This window comes from Heterodontus francisci, unplaced genomic scaffold (assembly GCF_036365525.1).
Source record: "Heterodontus francisci isolate sHetFra1 unplaced genomic scaffold, sHetFra1.hap1 HAP1_SCAFFOLD_52, whole genome shotgun sequence".
Classification (NCBI taxonomy): domain Eukaryota; kingdom Metazoa; phylum Chordata; class Chondrichthyes; order Heterodontiformes; family Heterodontidae; genus Heterodontus; species Heterodontus francisci.
In genome coordinates, this window is record NW_027141175.1 from 12,378,336 (window position 1) to 12,394,493 (window position 16,158).

Sequence of the window (16,158 nt, forward strand, 5' to 3'; positions counted from 1 at the left end):
TGGGATCTGTATCTAGTGGAATCATCCCACATTGTCGCCTGGATTTCTCAGTGAAGTGCCCTGTGATACAGTGAATTAGATGAAATAGTTTTTACAGCATTTGTAATATTCAGAAATGACAATAAAAGTTGTATAATATATTAACTGGAGGTGGAAGCAATATTGCTTCATGTTTACTGATTATGAATAGAATTATCAATTACACCCTCCAGAAATGATGCTACTGCTTTCAGGGGGATTCGCTGTCAGAACAGTTTTATTTAGTCATCGACATTCTTCAAAACTATGCCTTTTGACATCAAATCATGTGTTCTATTTCATACATTTATGTGCACGGTGTTGTGTAGTAATTAGTGTTTCTCAGTATCATTCCACATGGTTCATACATTTGATGCAGTATTTAACATCCAGAAGTGTTTCGGAATCTCTTTCCACATGTCCCATACTTTTTATATGGTGCGATGCGGTGCTTAATGAAAGATCCGGAGTTGTTTCCCAATCTCTGGGGAAAGGTGGTAAAGTGGATCTGGGGCAGAAGATCAGCCATGATCTTATTGAACGGTGGAGTAGTCTGTGTAGGTAGTATGGCCTAATACTACACCTATTAAATGCATCAATGTCCTTCCACATGTCCCATACTCTGGTTACCTTGTGGAACAACTCCTGAATTCGTTTGCATATTTCAATTCAACAGACAATGCCCAGAACAATTAATCTCAGTATTGTAGATGTTTGATGCGGGTTTGGTTATTTCAAACCGCGGTAACGTTTCTTCAGGCACTAGCTCATGCCTTGTAGACATAGATTCTTAAAAGTTTCTGATAATGTTGTTGGCACACAGAATCCGGATTTGTGGTTTTAACCTACAATAACTGTAATTTTATCAATTAATTTGTTTCTGAAATCCACAAGAGCTCACTTAATTGCGAAAGTTGTTCAAATTGGGCCTACAATCGTTTGATATAACATAATCATTTAGAACCTTGACCCAGCTAATAATCTGCCACGAGAATCATGGACTGATAAACTCTCTGTATTGACTGTATATTGTAACACCTAAACCACCGCTCTCCCTGGTCTTGTAACTCATTCAAGAGGTTAAATTCTGGGCTTTGAATATCCCACATATGTCCCGTTTCAGTTCACCTCCTCTGAGTTTAATATTTTTTTATAATTAATGTTTCTTTATTACTCGTTGTGGCAATACGGTTCAATAGCAGGTTAACGTAGGTATAAAATATTAAAATAACTTAACAGTTTGGCACCAAGACCATTAGTCCAAACATCAGGAAGGTAATGGTGCGACTAATGAAATCAGAGGTGTTGGGAAGCGGGAGTCATCATAGACAGTGAGAGCAGGGGAAATGGGCGAACGGGACTGTCCGTGCCAAGATAACAGCGGCAGCAGAGTTTTAGCTCAGTTGACGTTTACCTGGGGTAGGAGGGTATAGTGGGTATATTCCCTGTATATATAGGTGATTTGGATCACGGTTCAAAAAGAAATGCATTCAAACTTTTTAAAGAACAACAATGAGAGCAGTTAGAAATTGTGAGGAAGCAAATGAGAGTGAATGGAGGAATCAGTAGACATGAGGAGTACTGTAGATAAATGGAAACATAGTAATGATTGAGAAATGGGAACGAATGATCATTTCTCTGAGACCGCAAGAGATAAACTTGATGAATAGGCAAGCATGGGATTATCAGTAACAAATTGTTTAGATTTATTTTCGGGTCCTGAGCTCGCTAGACAGGTGGAATTTACTGAACTAACCTACTTAGCCAGAGAGGATGGCGGGGTGGTTTCCTGAACAACTGTCGTCATTTTGGCGATATTGTTCTGCACCAGTGTATTGTCCATCCCTAGTTTCCCGAAGAAGGTGTGCATCAGTTTACTCCTTGAACCACTGGATTATCAGGAAAAAAAAATCCGGCGTAGCATGTGTGGATCCAGGCTGAAATGGTAAATGCAGGAAGTGTACAATAAAAGACTGAGTGGATTGAAGAGGATTCACGGACCCGACAGAAGCACTGAGGTTGGTCACTGGGAAAGGGGAATTTGTGCGAGCTCACTATTATCAGGGAAAGTTGGCAGGAATGCTGAGGCTCCAGGACTGGGAAGAAGTCGCACACTATTTACATTGCATAACTCGGAGCCGAAAGAGACCAGTGAGATTACAGTTGGGAAACTGTAACTCATTCCAGATTACTCGGTAAACACAGCTGAGGACAGCAATCGGTATCCCGTTGTCTATAATATATCAGCAGAGTATATAAAGAGACAATCGTACATGGGAGACATATTATCACCTGGGAGATGGGGAGCAGGTCAACACACCGTCTATAGTATATAATGTTGTGAATAGAAGAACACCTGGAAATCTGTGAGACATATTATCATCAGGGAGATTGGGTAAAGGTCAACGGACTGACAGCATTTTTAAAAAGCTTACCAGTAAACGGGAGGACCATTGATCGAACATCATTAACGGGTAAAAGAATAGGGCACGACGGCGAGGGCAGGTGACAAGAGAATCAGAACCGCAGGAACTTTTTAAGACACAGTCAGCACGGAGTTAGGAGACTGACAGACCATTCATCTTGTTTTGTTTTGTTTGAGGAAGCTATATATTTTATTGAACAGCAGAAAGGCCCAATTACACCTTTATAGAAACTTTGAAAGTTACAGGTTTAAGACTTTGCAGTAAAGTAAAAGGCGTCAAAATTTACCACAAGATCGGAAAATCTTTAATTTAATTTAAATGTTCCCATTCGTTCTCGAACTTTCGATCGGAATGCTCAATTCACTGAGAGTTTAAAAGCAGATCCATCACCACCCTCTTCTTACGGCACCTACACACGGGTCATCAATGGTCAGAGCACCGTCAGCACAAATTTACAGGGCGAAGGGGAAAAGAAGTGGGACAAATTAGACAGCTCTTACAAAGAGACAGCATCGGCAGCATGGGCCGAATGGCATCCCTCTGTGCTGTTTCATTGTAAGATTCTATAAGGGAGAGGACCATCACCACTGCCTTCTCAGAGCACCTTCACACTGGTAATACATGGAGCCCACCCACCGTCACCACAATGGGAGAGTGTATCCGAGTGTCAGTGTGTGTATATGTGAAAACAATGCTGGATACATTTTGGCCCATAACCAATATTAATTTGTTGCAGAAACTGTATTTTCTGTTTTAAGAAATGAAATCACAGATCCTAATATAATTTATTCAGCAAAGGCACGGGAATAATGACCCTGCAGTTCGTTGTATTCGTGTTTTTGCTTTCTGACAGTTTCATTCATTTCTTGTCCCAGTGAACTCTAATTGTCAATTTCTCATTTCAGGCAGACCAGGGAACAGTCAGGCTGACCCGTCAGGTAATCGCCCTTTATTTCCACACTATCTGCTATCTCTCTGCTCTGATCTATCCCATTAAATATTAAGCTTGGACGACACTCTCAGTACTTTTTTTGATCACGGATTAACCCACTGCCCGGTTGCTAGTCAGAAAGGGAGTGTGTCCCTCATTGTGTTAATAAAGACCTTTAATTCCAGCTGAGAGATGGCTGCGGCCTTCATGTGGAGGGACAATAACTGAGGGTCTCTGAAGAGCAGAGTGTGAAGGATCAGCTCCACTCACACTGTTGCCGGTCCAAAGGTCCACCTCACCAATCTGATGTGATCTCCAGTTCACATGACCATCCAGCCCTTTCTTTATTGGCTGTGGTGGTTGTGGCGGAAATTTCCTCTGCTCTTCCCTGTTGCTGGTATCTCACTGTGTTCGCCCAATCAGTACTGAAAACGTAACAATGTGATAATTACAGCCACGCTCCTCTCCCCACTTCTGCAGATTAAATATATTCTGAGCCTGAACACACCCCGTTCCCTTTGGAGCCGTTGTGTTGGTGGGAATATCCGGCTGTCTCCCGGCTCCCTGCTCCTTTGCACTGTGTATTAGCATTACCGTTTCTTTTTTATCATGTGTAATATTTCCACCGGGTTTTATTAGGGCTCTGAATGTAGACGGATGTTCCTATCAATTCATGCCTGGTTAATGGGGAGGGTCCGTGCGCTGGGAATCTGTGGGTTTAACGCAATATGAACGCTTGATAATATTTCTGATCTTTTACAGAGAAGGTGAAGCTGAGATTAGTGAATGGTGGCAGTCGGTGCGCTGGGAGAGTGGAGATTCACTACAGGGGACAGTGGGGGACTGTGTGGGATTCCTACTGGGACCTGCTGGACGCTGCTGTTGTGTGTCGGGAGCTGGGTTGCGGGACCGCGGTCTCTGCACCGGGTGAAGCTCACTTTGGGGAAGGGTCCGGACCCATTGTGACGGATGATGTGGAGTGCAGTGGGACTGAGGCCGCTCTGCGGGACTGCAAATCATATCAATGGGATCACTATTCCTGGTCACACGTCTATGATGCTGGCGTCATCTGCTCAGGTAAAATTCTTTCTCAGTTTCTCATCTCCCGCCGCAGCTAATGAATCCAGGAAGAAGTGAAAGTAAAGAAATCCGGGATGGGCCCTACCCGGAAAGTCAGATGATAATAATTCCATTAAACTCCGGTTGGAATTAATGTTAATATTCGGATCACTATTTAAAATAATATCATTAGTACTATATTGAAGAAACATTCTCCACTGGGAGCAACAAATACCTGATACTCAGCACATTTACAATACAGACAGAGCAGTTTGCATTGAGATTTTCCCTAAAGCCGCAGTGAATGATCTGAACCGCTGGAAATGTCACAATCTCAATCCAACTCTCCATTCATCAACCCAGCTGCCGCTACCGGGCATGTACTGTCAGCCCGGCTGTCCACCCGCAATGATCGCTTGGCCTCAGATCTGATATATTACACAGATTGCGAAGCTGAGACTGGGGAGCAGAGGAGGGAGGGAGGCAGAATTCTCAGCCTCGGGGAGCCAAAGTAATGGGTCCGCTGTTATTGTGGGTATCACAAGAGGAAACTGCTCTGTAACATCCCACGGCTGCCTGCGCATTGCCATTTAAATATTGAGAAAGTGAAATTCACAGAATATTAAACAAAAGAGCTAAGATAATTCAGGAAGCAGTTGCAACGATTAAACTCAACACAGTTGAACTATTTGAAGAAAAGCGGCGAGTTTTCCTGAATTCATGGCCAGTTACTGTAAGGAGGATAGTGATATCCTTCAAGAGGATAAAGAAAGGCTGGTGAAATGGGCGGACGGGTGGCAGATGAAATTTAACGCTGAGAACTGTGAACTGATACATTCTGGTTGGAACACGGAGGAGAGGCAATATCACAGAATCACTGAACTGTTACAGTGCAGAAGGGGGCTATGCGGCCCTTCATGTCTGCATGGGCTCTCTGAAAGAGAAGTTCACTCATTTCCATTCCCCTGCCTTCTGTCCATCACTCTGCACATTCTTCCATTTCATATAACTGCCTAATTCCCTTTTGAATGCTACAATTGAAGCAGCTTCTGCCACGATCTCAGACAATCATTCCAGATCTGAACCACTCGCTGCATGAAAAAGATTTTCCTCATGTCACTTTAGCTTCTTTCACCAAATACTTTAACTTGGTGCCCTCTTATTCTCGATCCTTTCACCAGTAGAAGAAGTTTCCTTCAAGCTTCACTGTCCAGAACCCTCATTATTATGAATAGCTCTATCAAATTACCTCTCCGCCTTCTCTTCTCCAAGGAAAACAGTCCTAACTTCTCCAATCTATCTTCATAACTGAAATTCCTCATCCCTGGAATCATTTCCATGAAAAGTCTCGGTACTCTATCCAATTCCCTCATATCTTTCCTCAAGTGTGGCGCCTAGAACTGGATGCAATTCTCCATCTGAGGCCGAACTAGCGTCTTATACAACTGCAATATGACTCCCTTGCTCTTGTATTCTATGCACTTATTTATAATGTCCAGGACAGTGTACGCTGTATTAAACGCTCTCTCGAGCTAGCCTGCCACCGTCAATGACTTCTGCACGATTAAACCAAGGTCCCTCTGCTCCTGTTACCCCTTTAGAATTGACCCTTCATTTTATATTTTATCTCCATGTTATTCCGACCAAAATGAAACACTTCGCATTTCTCTGCATTGAACTTCATCCGCCAACTGCCCGTTTCACCAACTTGTCAATGTCCTTTTGCAGATCTGCACTATCCTCCTCACAATTCACTATGCTTCCAAGTTTTGTATCATCTGCAAACTTTGAAATTGTGCCCTGTACACCAAGGTTTAGTTCATTTATATATATAGACTGGGACCTGAATATTGAAGGATACATGGCATTTAGGAAGGGCAGGAAGTTAGGAATAGGTGGAGGGGTAGCTCTGTTAATTAATGATGGTATTAGCACAATGGTGAGCGATGACCTAGGTTCAGGAGACCAGGATGTAGAAGCTGTTCCGGTAGAGATGAAAAATAATTCAGGCAAGAAGTCACTTGTCAGAAGTGGTGTCTCGGCCACCTAACATTAACCACACTGTGGGAGGGGGTATAAATGAATAAATAATGGCAGCCTGTCAGAAAGGTACAGTGATAATTAGGGGCGGATTTTCGCCTACATTTAGACTGGAAAAATCAGATGGGCAGAGATAGCCTAGATGAGAACTGCATGGAATATTTTCGGGATAATTTCTTGGAACAATAACTTGTGGAGCCAACCAGAGAGTAGGCTATACTCGACCTGGTATTGCGCAATGAGGTAGGAATAATTAATGGCCACACAGTTAAGGCGCCCCTTGGTAGCAGCGATCATGATATGATTGAATTTTACACTCAGTTTGAGGGAGAGTAGAGTGGGTCCAAGACTAATATTTTAAACTTAAATCAGGGCAATTATGAGGACATGAATGCAGAGCTAGCTAAAGTGAACTGGCAAATCCGGTTAAGGGATAGGTCAATAGAGATGCATTGGCAGATAGTTCAGGGAATATTTTAGATATTCACACAATTTCACATATTTCAACGGGAAATAAACATTCCAAGAGTGTGTCCCACCATCCGTGAGTAAGTAAAGCCAAAGGTCGTATCAAACTTCAAGAAGAAGCCTATAATTGCGCAAAGATGGGAGGCAGGTCAAAAGACTGGACAGAATATTTTTTAAAAAACCAAAGGATTACGAAAAGATTGATAAGGCAGGTAACATTAGAGGACGAGAGAAGGCGAGATAGATATATAAGGAGAGATAGTAAGAGTTTATATATATATATATTTTCTTTTGGGCCTCCTTATCTCGAGAGACAATGGATACGCGCCTGGAGGTGGTCAGTGGTTTGTGAAGCAGCGCCTGGAGTGGCTACAAAGGCCAATTCTGGAGTGACAGGCTACATATATATATGTATATATATATACATACATTTAAAAAAAAGAAAAGAAAAGAGGTAACAAAGTGAGCGTTGACCTTATTAAATGTGAGTCTGGGGAATTAATAATGGAAAATAAGGAGATGACAGATGTATTGACCAGATGTTTGGCATCGGTCTTCACTATTGAAGATAAAAGTAACATCCCAGTTTTAGCTGTAAGTCAGGAAATGGAAGGGAGGGAGGAACTCAAGAAGATTGCAAACACCAGGGAAAAGGAACTGAGCAAATTGTTGGAGCTGCAGGCTGACAAGTCCCCAGGACCTGATGTACTTCATCCTAAGGTGTTAAAAGAAGTAGCAAGTGAGGTAGTTGATGCGTTAATTTTAATTTTCCAACATTCCCTAGATTCGGGGAAGGTTCATTTAGATTGGAAAATAGCGAATGCAACTCCTTTAGTCAGAAAGGGAGGGAAACAGCAAGCAGGAAATTACAGGCCAATTAGTTTCCTTAGGGAAAATGTTACACGCTATTATTCAAGATGTTATAGCAGGGCATTTACAAACATTCAAGGTAATCAGGCATAGTCAACATGGTTTTGTGAAAGGCAGATCATGTTTAACCTATTGATTGGAGTTCTTTGAGGGAGTTACATGTGCTGTGGATAAAGGGGAACTGGGAGATGTATTGTACTTAGATTTCCAGAAGGCATTTGATAAGTTGCCACATCAAAGGCTATTGCAGAAAATAAAAGCTCATGGTGTAGGGGGTAACGTATTAACATGGATGGAAGATGGGTTCGCTCACAGGAAACAGAGAGTAGGCATAAATGGGTCATTTTTTTTGGTTGACAAGATGTAACGACTGGTGTGCCATAGGGATCTGAGCTGGGGCCTCAACGTTTCACAATTTATAGAAATGACTTTGATGCAGGGACCGACGGTATGCTTGCTAAATTTGCTAATGACACAAAGTTAGGTGAGAATGTAACTTGAGAAGAGGACATCAGGAGTCTGCAAACAGATATAATTAGGTTAATTGAGTGGGCAAAGACCTGGCAAATGGAGTATAATGTGTGAAAGTGGGAAATTGCCCACTTTGGCAGCAAGAATAGAAGGGAAGCATATTATCTAAATGCTGAGAGATTGCAGAGCTCTGAGATACAGAGGGATATGGGTGTCCTAGTGCATGAAACGCAAAACGTTGGCATGCAGGTACAGCACGTAATTAAGAAAGCTAGGAGAATGTTATCATTTATCGTGAGTGGAATTGAATACAAATGTAGGGAGGCTATGCTTCAGTGACACAGGGCATTGGTGAGACCACATCTGGAATATTGTGTCCAGTACTAGTCTCCTTATTTAAGGAATGATGTAAATGCGTTGGAGGCAGTACAGAGAAAGTTTACTGGTCTAATATCTGGAATGGGTGACCTGTTATACGAGGAAGGATTTGACAGGTTACGCTTGCATCCTCTGGAATTTAGAAGAGTAAGAGGCGACATGATTGAAACATAAAATTCTGAGGGGACTTGACAGGGTTGTTGTGGAAAAGATGTTTTCCCTTGTGTGAGAATCTCGAACTAGGGGTCACTGTTTAAAAATAAGGGGTCGCCCATTTAAGACAGAGATGAGGAGAATTTCTTTCTCTCAGAGGGTAGTGAGTCTTTGGAATTCTCATCCTCAAAAAGCAGTTGAAGCAGAGTCTTTGATTTGTTTTTTAAGGCAGAGGTAGGTAGATTCTTGATAACCAAGGGGGTGGAAGATTATCGGGAGCAGGTGGAAATGCAGAGTCATCAGTTCAACCGTCAACTTATTGAATGGTGGAGCAGGCTCGAGGGGTTGAGTGGCCTACTCCTGGTCCTAATTTGGATGTTCAAAGTGTAAGTTCATCTATAACAGGTTATATCTAATACATCCTCTTTATTAATTTTAAACCCCTCGAGTATCTGAATTACCTCCTCTTTAACCATTGCCTGTGTTGTATCTTCTTCCTTGGTAAAGACAGACGCAAAGACTCCAGTTAATACCTCAACTATACCCACTACCTCCATATGTAAATCCACTTTCTGATCCCTAATCGGCCCCACTCCTCCTTTTACCACCCTTTTACTATTTCTCTGTCTGGAGAAAACTTTGGGATTTATTTTAATGCTAGCTACCATTCTCTTTTCAAGGGTACAATTATAAAGTGACTGCAGCCAAGAATGACCTGGGAGTATTTCTAATCAAATCGTTGAAGGCAGCATGGCAGGTTGAGAAAGTGGTTAATAAGTCAAAGGGATGCCTTTTTAAATAGAGGCATCGAGTACAAAAGTTATTTAGTTATTATGAACATTTGTGAAACACTGGGTTCACCTCAAAAGGCGTATTGTGTACAATTCTGGGCACGACACTTCAGAAGAATGTGAATGCTTTAGAATGGGTGTAGCAAGGATTTACAAGGAAGGTTCAAGAGATGAAAGACTTCAGTTACATTGATAGGTTGGAGAAGCTGTGGTTGCTCTCCTTAGAACAGAGTACGCTACGAGTAAATTTGACAGCGGTGTTCAAAATCATGAGGGGTCAAGACAGAGTAGATAGGGAAGAAGAGTTCCTCTTGGCAGAAAGGTCAATAACCAGAGGACACAGTTATAAGGTGGATGGCAAAAGAACCAACCGTGACATGAGGAACAAGTTATTTATCCAGCGAGTGGTTAGGATCTGGAATGTGCTGCCTGCGAATCTGATGGAGACAGATTCAATTGTGGCTTTCAATATAGAATTGGACAAGCACCTGAAGAGAACATCTTTGCATGGCTATGGAGAAAGGGCAGAAGCATAGGACGAGCTGAGGTGCTCTTACAGAGGACCAGCATGGACACAACGGGCTGAATAGCCTCCTTCTGTGTTGTGAACATTCTATGATTATATGCTGACTGCTGCATCTTGCTGGTCATAAACTGTCTGTCCAGTTTTTAAACTTAAAACTGTGAATGTGGTTTCAAGATAATTAATTTTATATGAAGGGCTTTGAAGGGTGATCATGACAGACAGTAGAAAACTGGGTACAAAACAATCAACAAAGTGTGGTTAAAGGTAGTTATTCAGACTGACAAAAGGTGAGAAGTATTATGTGATAATTCATGTCAATGGGTTAGCGCTGTGCAAATGCGTTCAATTGTTTGGTCCATTCCGAAGATTACGGCACACAACATTAAGAAGCGGCTGAGCACACAACACAAAGCAAACGTTAAGGGCCCGATAATACTCCAGCTGTAGTACTGAAGATCAGTGCTCTGAAACGAGCGACAACTCTAACCAAGCTGATCCAGTACAGTTACAGCAGTTACAGCACTAGGATTCAACTGATATGGTGCAAAGTTGCTCAGTTACACACTGCCTGGAAAAGCAGGGAAACACTGACTAGTTAGCACCCAATCAACCTACTCCCAATCAACACCAAATCTTTCCTTGTGCTGGGTGTGACTCCCCTTTCAACATATCTCTCATAAATAAACAACAATCTTTTTTCTGTATTTCCTAGAGCTTTGTTAATCTGTATTGATATTTTATTAATTTTTGTATCTGTACCCCGAAGTCCCATTGCTCCTCGATGCAATTTAGATTATCATTGTCCAAGGAATATGGCTTCTCAGTCTTCCTACCCAAATGTGCACGTGTACATTTATCTGCATTAAAATTCATTTACAATTTCGTTAACGTAAAGTATTTTTCTCACAATCTGCCTTTGTATCAACTATTGATCCAAGTAGATGTCATTAGTGAATATTACAATTGTACATCCCCTTTCTGAGTCGAAATCATTTATGTTAAATATGAACAACTGTACTCCAAGCACCAGTTCTTGTCACACAATACTTCTTGCCCAGTTCTAACTGCTGATACAGTGCATGTTTCTCAGTTACAGTGACGGCGACTTGGGAAGTTATAAATAAATAATGGAACATTTTAAACATGATAGTTCTGTTACATTATAAGCAGTAGTGATACTGGAAATCCAGCATAATCAGTTTTGAACAGAATCTGAGAAGAATTTTGCCAGATCTGTGATTAAACAGCTGCGTATTGAAATATAAATATTTGTATTATTGTGATTATTAATGTATTATGCTAATTATGATATAATACGCTTATTCAGATCACAGATCTCCTAGACTAATATCCGGAGACTCCCCATGCTCAGGCAGACTGGAGATCCAGTACGTTGAAACCTGGGAAACAGTGTGTGACCTTGACTGGGATTTGAAAGACGCCAATGTGGTCTGTAGTCAGCTTCAGTGTGGAGTCGCCGTGTCTGTGCCAAGATATGCCCATTTTGGAGAGGGCACTGGGCTCGTACGGACTGATATCTTTAAATGCACTGGAAACGAATCCAGTTTATTGGACTGCCGCCTTTTTCAAGGAACTCAACAGGAGTGCAGCCACAGGAACGATGCCAGTGTGATCTGTTCCGGTGAGTACAGACTTACTGAAAAGCAGACAACTTCCTGCTTAATATTTGGAAAACTGAGAAAGGTGGCATTCCCATGTTTCTATCTGAAAGGTTCATATCGAAACTAGTCATTATAGTTTACTATTACTGCTGAAGGTCTGGTGCAATGTGGTCCAAAATACCCGCAATTACTGGTAAACAAGATGGTTCTAAATCTTAACATTTATTCTGCAAGAAGCAGAATTTTCACAAGTTTGTTTACCACTGCACCGAATGTATATTTAGAATTGAATATTGGCTGCAACAGTTGGGAGTTGACTAAATGAATATGCACTGGCCTGTTTCGATACTTTAATTTGAACACCACGAATGATCCGACATTACAATAGCCTTCTGACCCTCCCTGACCACGTTATTATTCTTATCATACAGCACTGAAACAGGTCCTTCGGCCCACCGAGTCTCTGCCGACCAACAACCACCCATTTATACTAATCCTGCATTACCTACCATTCTCCTAGCACCTACCCACAGTGGGTTTAATTCACAATGGTCTACTTATTTTCGACCTGCAAGTCTTTCGCTGTCGGGTGAAACGCGGCAGAATCCCACGCACTCACAGGGAGAACGTGCAAACTCCGCACAGACAGCACCCAGAACAGAACCCAGGTCACTGGAGCTGTGATGCAAACCACTGCTCCACTGTGCCCACGTTAACACTTACTGAACGGCAGGGTATAAAAGAACGGCTGTACTCTAGCACTGCTCAGTGCAATCAGGCCAGAAGTGAAAGGTTACAAAGTTATTTTATAGAATGTGTGCATTTTACCCGCTAAATATGACAGGATCGGACACATATCCACATTATCAGTACAGAGCTTTCAGTTGCACTAGCCTGTTCGATCATTCAGTTCGATCATACCTGATATGTTCTTCAAGTCTCTTTACCTGGCTTTGAACCAGATTCCTTGATACACCGAGCTTACAAAAAACTATCAATATTAGTCTTGAAAATTTAGATTAGATGTAACATCCACAGCTCTTTACTTTGGACGTTGTTAGGGAATGTTCCAGATTGCCGCTGTTGTTATAGAAAAATGTGTTTCGTAATTGTTCTTTGAGGCCCAACTATCTTCTGGTGCTTCGTCAGTTACCTTCCCACCATCAAAATGTCAGAAGTTGGGCTTTTTGCTGAGAATTGCATGGTCTTTAGTTCCATTCACAATTCCTTGGATTAAGAAACAGTTCATGCCCAATTACATCAAGAATCCAGACATTATTTAGACTTGGGCTGATAGGTAGAAAGTAACACACTCACCACCTCCGTGTCAGGTAATGACTATTTCCAACAAGAGAGACAATATCATCTCCCCTCGCTATTATAATCAGTGAATTCACTACCACCATCAAGTCCTACTGGGTGTTGTCATTGACAAGAAACTGAACTGGACCATTCACAATAATGTAGTGGCGAGTGGAGCAGGTCAGATGATCAGCATTCTGTGGCAAGTAGCTCACCTGCAGAATTCCCAAAGACTTTCCAGCATCTGGAAGACATTGGCTGAGAATGTGAAAGGACATGACTCATACAAATTTCAGGGAACCCAGCCACAGTTTGTGTAATCCTTCTTCATAATGAGGGGAGGCAATGGCGTGGTGCTAATGTCACTGGACTAGCAATCTAGAGTCCCAGGCTAATTCTGGGGACGCTGGTTCAATTCCCACCATCGCAGTTCGTGGAATTTAAATTCAGTTAACAAATCTGGAATTAAAAACTAGTCTCAGTAATGGCAACCATAAAACCATTGTCGATTGTTATTAAAAAAAAAATCTTGTTTAGTCATATCCTTAGGGGATGAAATCTACCATTGTTACCTGGTCTGGCCATACCTGTGACCAGAGACCTGCAGCAATGCTGTTGACTCTTAACTGCCCTCTTACATAGCCTAACAAGTCACCCAGTTGTGAAAGGTAACGAGGCAGGAACAATGAATGCTGGCCTTGCCTGCGACACCCACATCAAATGAATGAATAAAAAACAGAAACATTTGAAGCCAAAAAATCATTCTCGCATCTTTTAAGCTGCACACTCTCCTTGGTCAACATATCCTTCCCAACGCATATTGCCCATAGCTTAACATTGCAGCAGATGGGGCCTGACCAGTTTTTGTTAGCTGCAGCATCATTTCTACGCCCTTGTATTCCATTCCACTAGATATAAAGCACAGCATTCCATTGGCTGTTTTGCTTTTCGTTCCTGTACTTGCCCATGACCCTGAAGTCTCTTTTCCCTGTGCTGCGTCCGGCTTTTCACCATTTAGAAAGTACTGTAATCTTTTTAAGTCCAAATTGGACACCTCACACTCACCAATATTGAAATAGTCATGGAGTCTTTTTTTTTTTTGTTAAGTTATGCTTAAAATATACATGATTACAATATGGCTGATGGTTTCTTTCAATGGCAATACTGAGTATGTCAATTATGTGTGGCTTTCTATTCAGTCATCTAAATCAATAAAAAATATGGTGAATAGTTGAGGTTCCTGTGGGACGGCGCCATCACATCCTGCCAGTTAGAGGATCTGCCCATTCTCCCTGCTGTCTGTCTTCTGCCACGAAACTAACGTCCTAAGTAGGTCAATAATTTTCCCTAAATTCCATGAGCTTCAACTTTAGCCAACAATCAGTTACGAGGGATTTTGCTGAGTGCTTTCTGGAAGTTCATCTGAATAACATCCATTGAGGTTCCCCTGTCCTCTACTTTAGTTACCTCCACAAAATTTTTGATCATGTTCATCAAGCATGATCTACCTTTTACAAATCCACGCTGGCTCTCTCTGATTAGCTGTAACTTTTCAAGGTGATCAGATACTCCATCTTGAAATGTACACTCTAGTAATTTCCTGACAACAGCTGTTAGGCTAACCAGTCTATAATTCCCTCGGTTCACTCGATAACCCTCTTTAAATAGTAGTGTGACAATTGCAATTTTCTAATTACTGATCCAGCAGTTTGCTCTCTTTCATTAACAAAGTGATGGAAGGTGTTGTTTACAGCGCTATCAAGCAGTACTTACCAATAAACTACTCACTGACGCTCAGTTTGGGTTTGTTCAGACCACTCAGCTTCAGACCTCATCACACCCTTTGTACAAACATGTATGATATAGCTGTATTCCAGCTGAGAGTGACTGCCCTGAATGTCAGGGCAGCATTTGGCCGACTGCGGCAACAAAAAACCTTAATAAAAGTTGTGTCCATGCAAATACTGATGCAAAGTAATTATGTATAATTCCTGCCATTTCCTTATTTTCATTTATAATATCACAACTGTCATTGTAATGAGACCACATTGCTTTTAATGACAATATATTTCGAAGTTATTGTAAAAGATTTGTAGCTCTTGCGGTCTGTTTTGTCATCCTTTGCTATTATTTGTATCTTTGCCATTCACGAAGATCTGTGCATTTATTTTTTGCATTTTTGCATGTTTGTGGTCTCTTTTATACTCATGATGTCCATAACAGATGAGGTTGAGTTTGGAATTGGACCATTCAATGGGTGGTCTTTAAGTTGAGCTTGCTTGATGGCAAGCTTGTCCCATTCACTGTGTCAGGGACGCTATGGAGAGCGATAAACACCATATTGTCCCCCTATCAGTGATCTGCTCCTCAGTGAATATCTGGCTTTCTCTACTCAAGAAACGCACCATCACCTACTGTGTAGCCATCAGACCACGACCAGAACAGCAGTATGGATTGACTTGCCACGATAGCTGACCAATCAGTGACAAGAACAATGGCGTGCACTGTCTTATCATGGAATATAATTAAATGACCATTACAGCCAGAACAGGAACATGTAATGACCTATCACTGGTATGATCCTGCCCACATTTCCGTTCTGCACTACATATAAACCGACAGCTTCCATTAGTTCCAATTATTTCTCCAGTATTTGTGACAGTATTTCTAACAACTCTTTTTTCAAGAAAGCAACCACTGTTTTCAGCGCAAATGCACGTAATGTAAAACCGTAAATTGGTTTTACTCAAATGTTGCATCTTTCAATATTCCCTTCCCCTGTAGTGCCTAGATATGCTACAATTACAACTGTGCTCTACCCCCTCACCCCGGCACTCACCAGCCTCCCCTCACCCACTTACTAGATTAAGGTTCCTGTAACAACCCTATTTATCCTTTATTCTAGGACCCTGATCCCAACCGGATTCAGCTGAAACGCATTCCAACACCGCAGTTCTTTAATATCTCAGTACAGGTGCCAGGGTCCCATGAAATGTAACACCTCTTTCCAACATCATAACCTTCAACTACGTGTTCATCTCCCGAATCGTTTCTTTTCCGATGTCAATGTGCAAGCGGCTTGCAAAATAATCTAGAGATTATA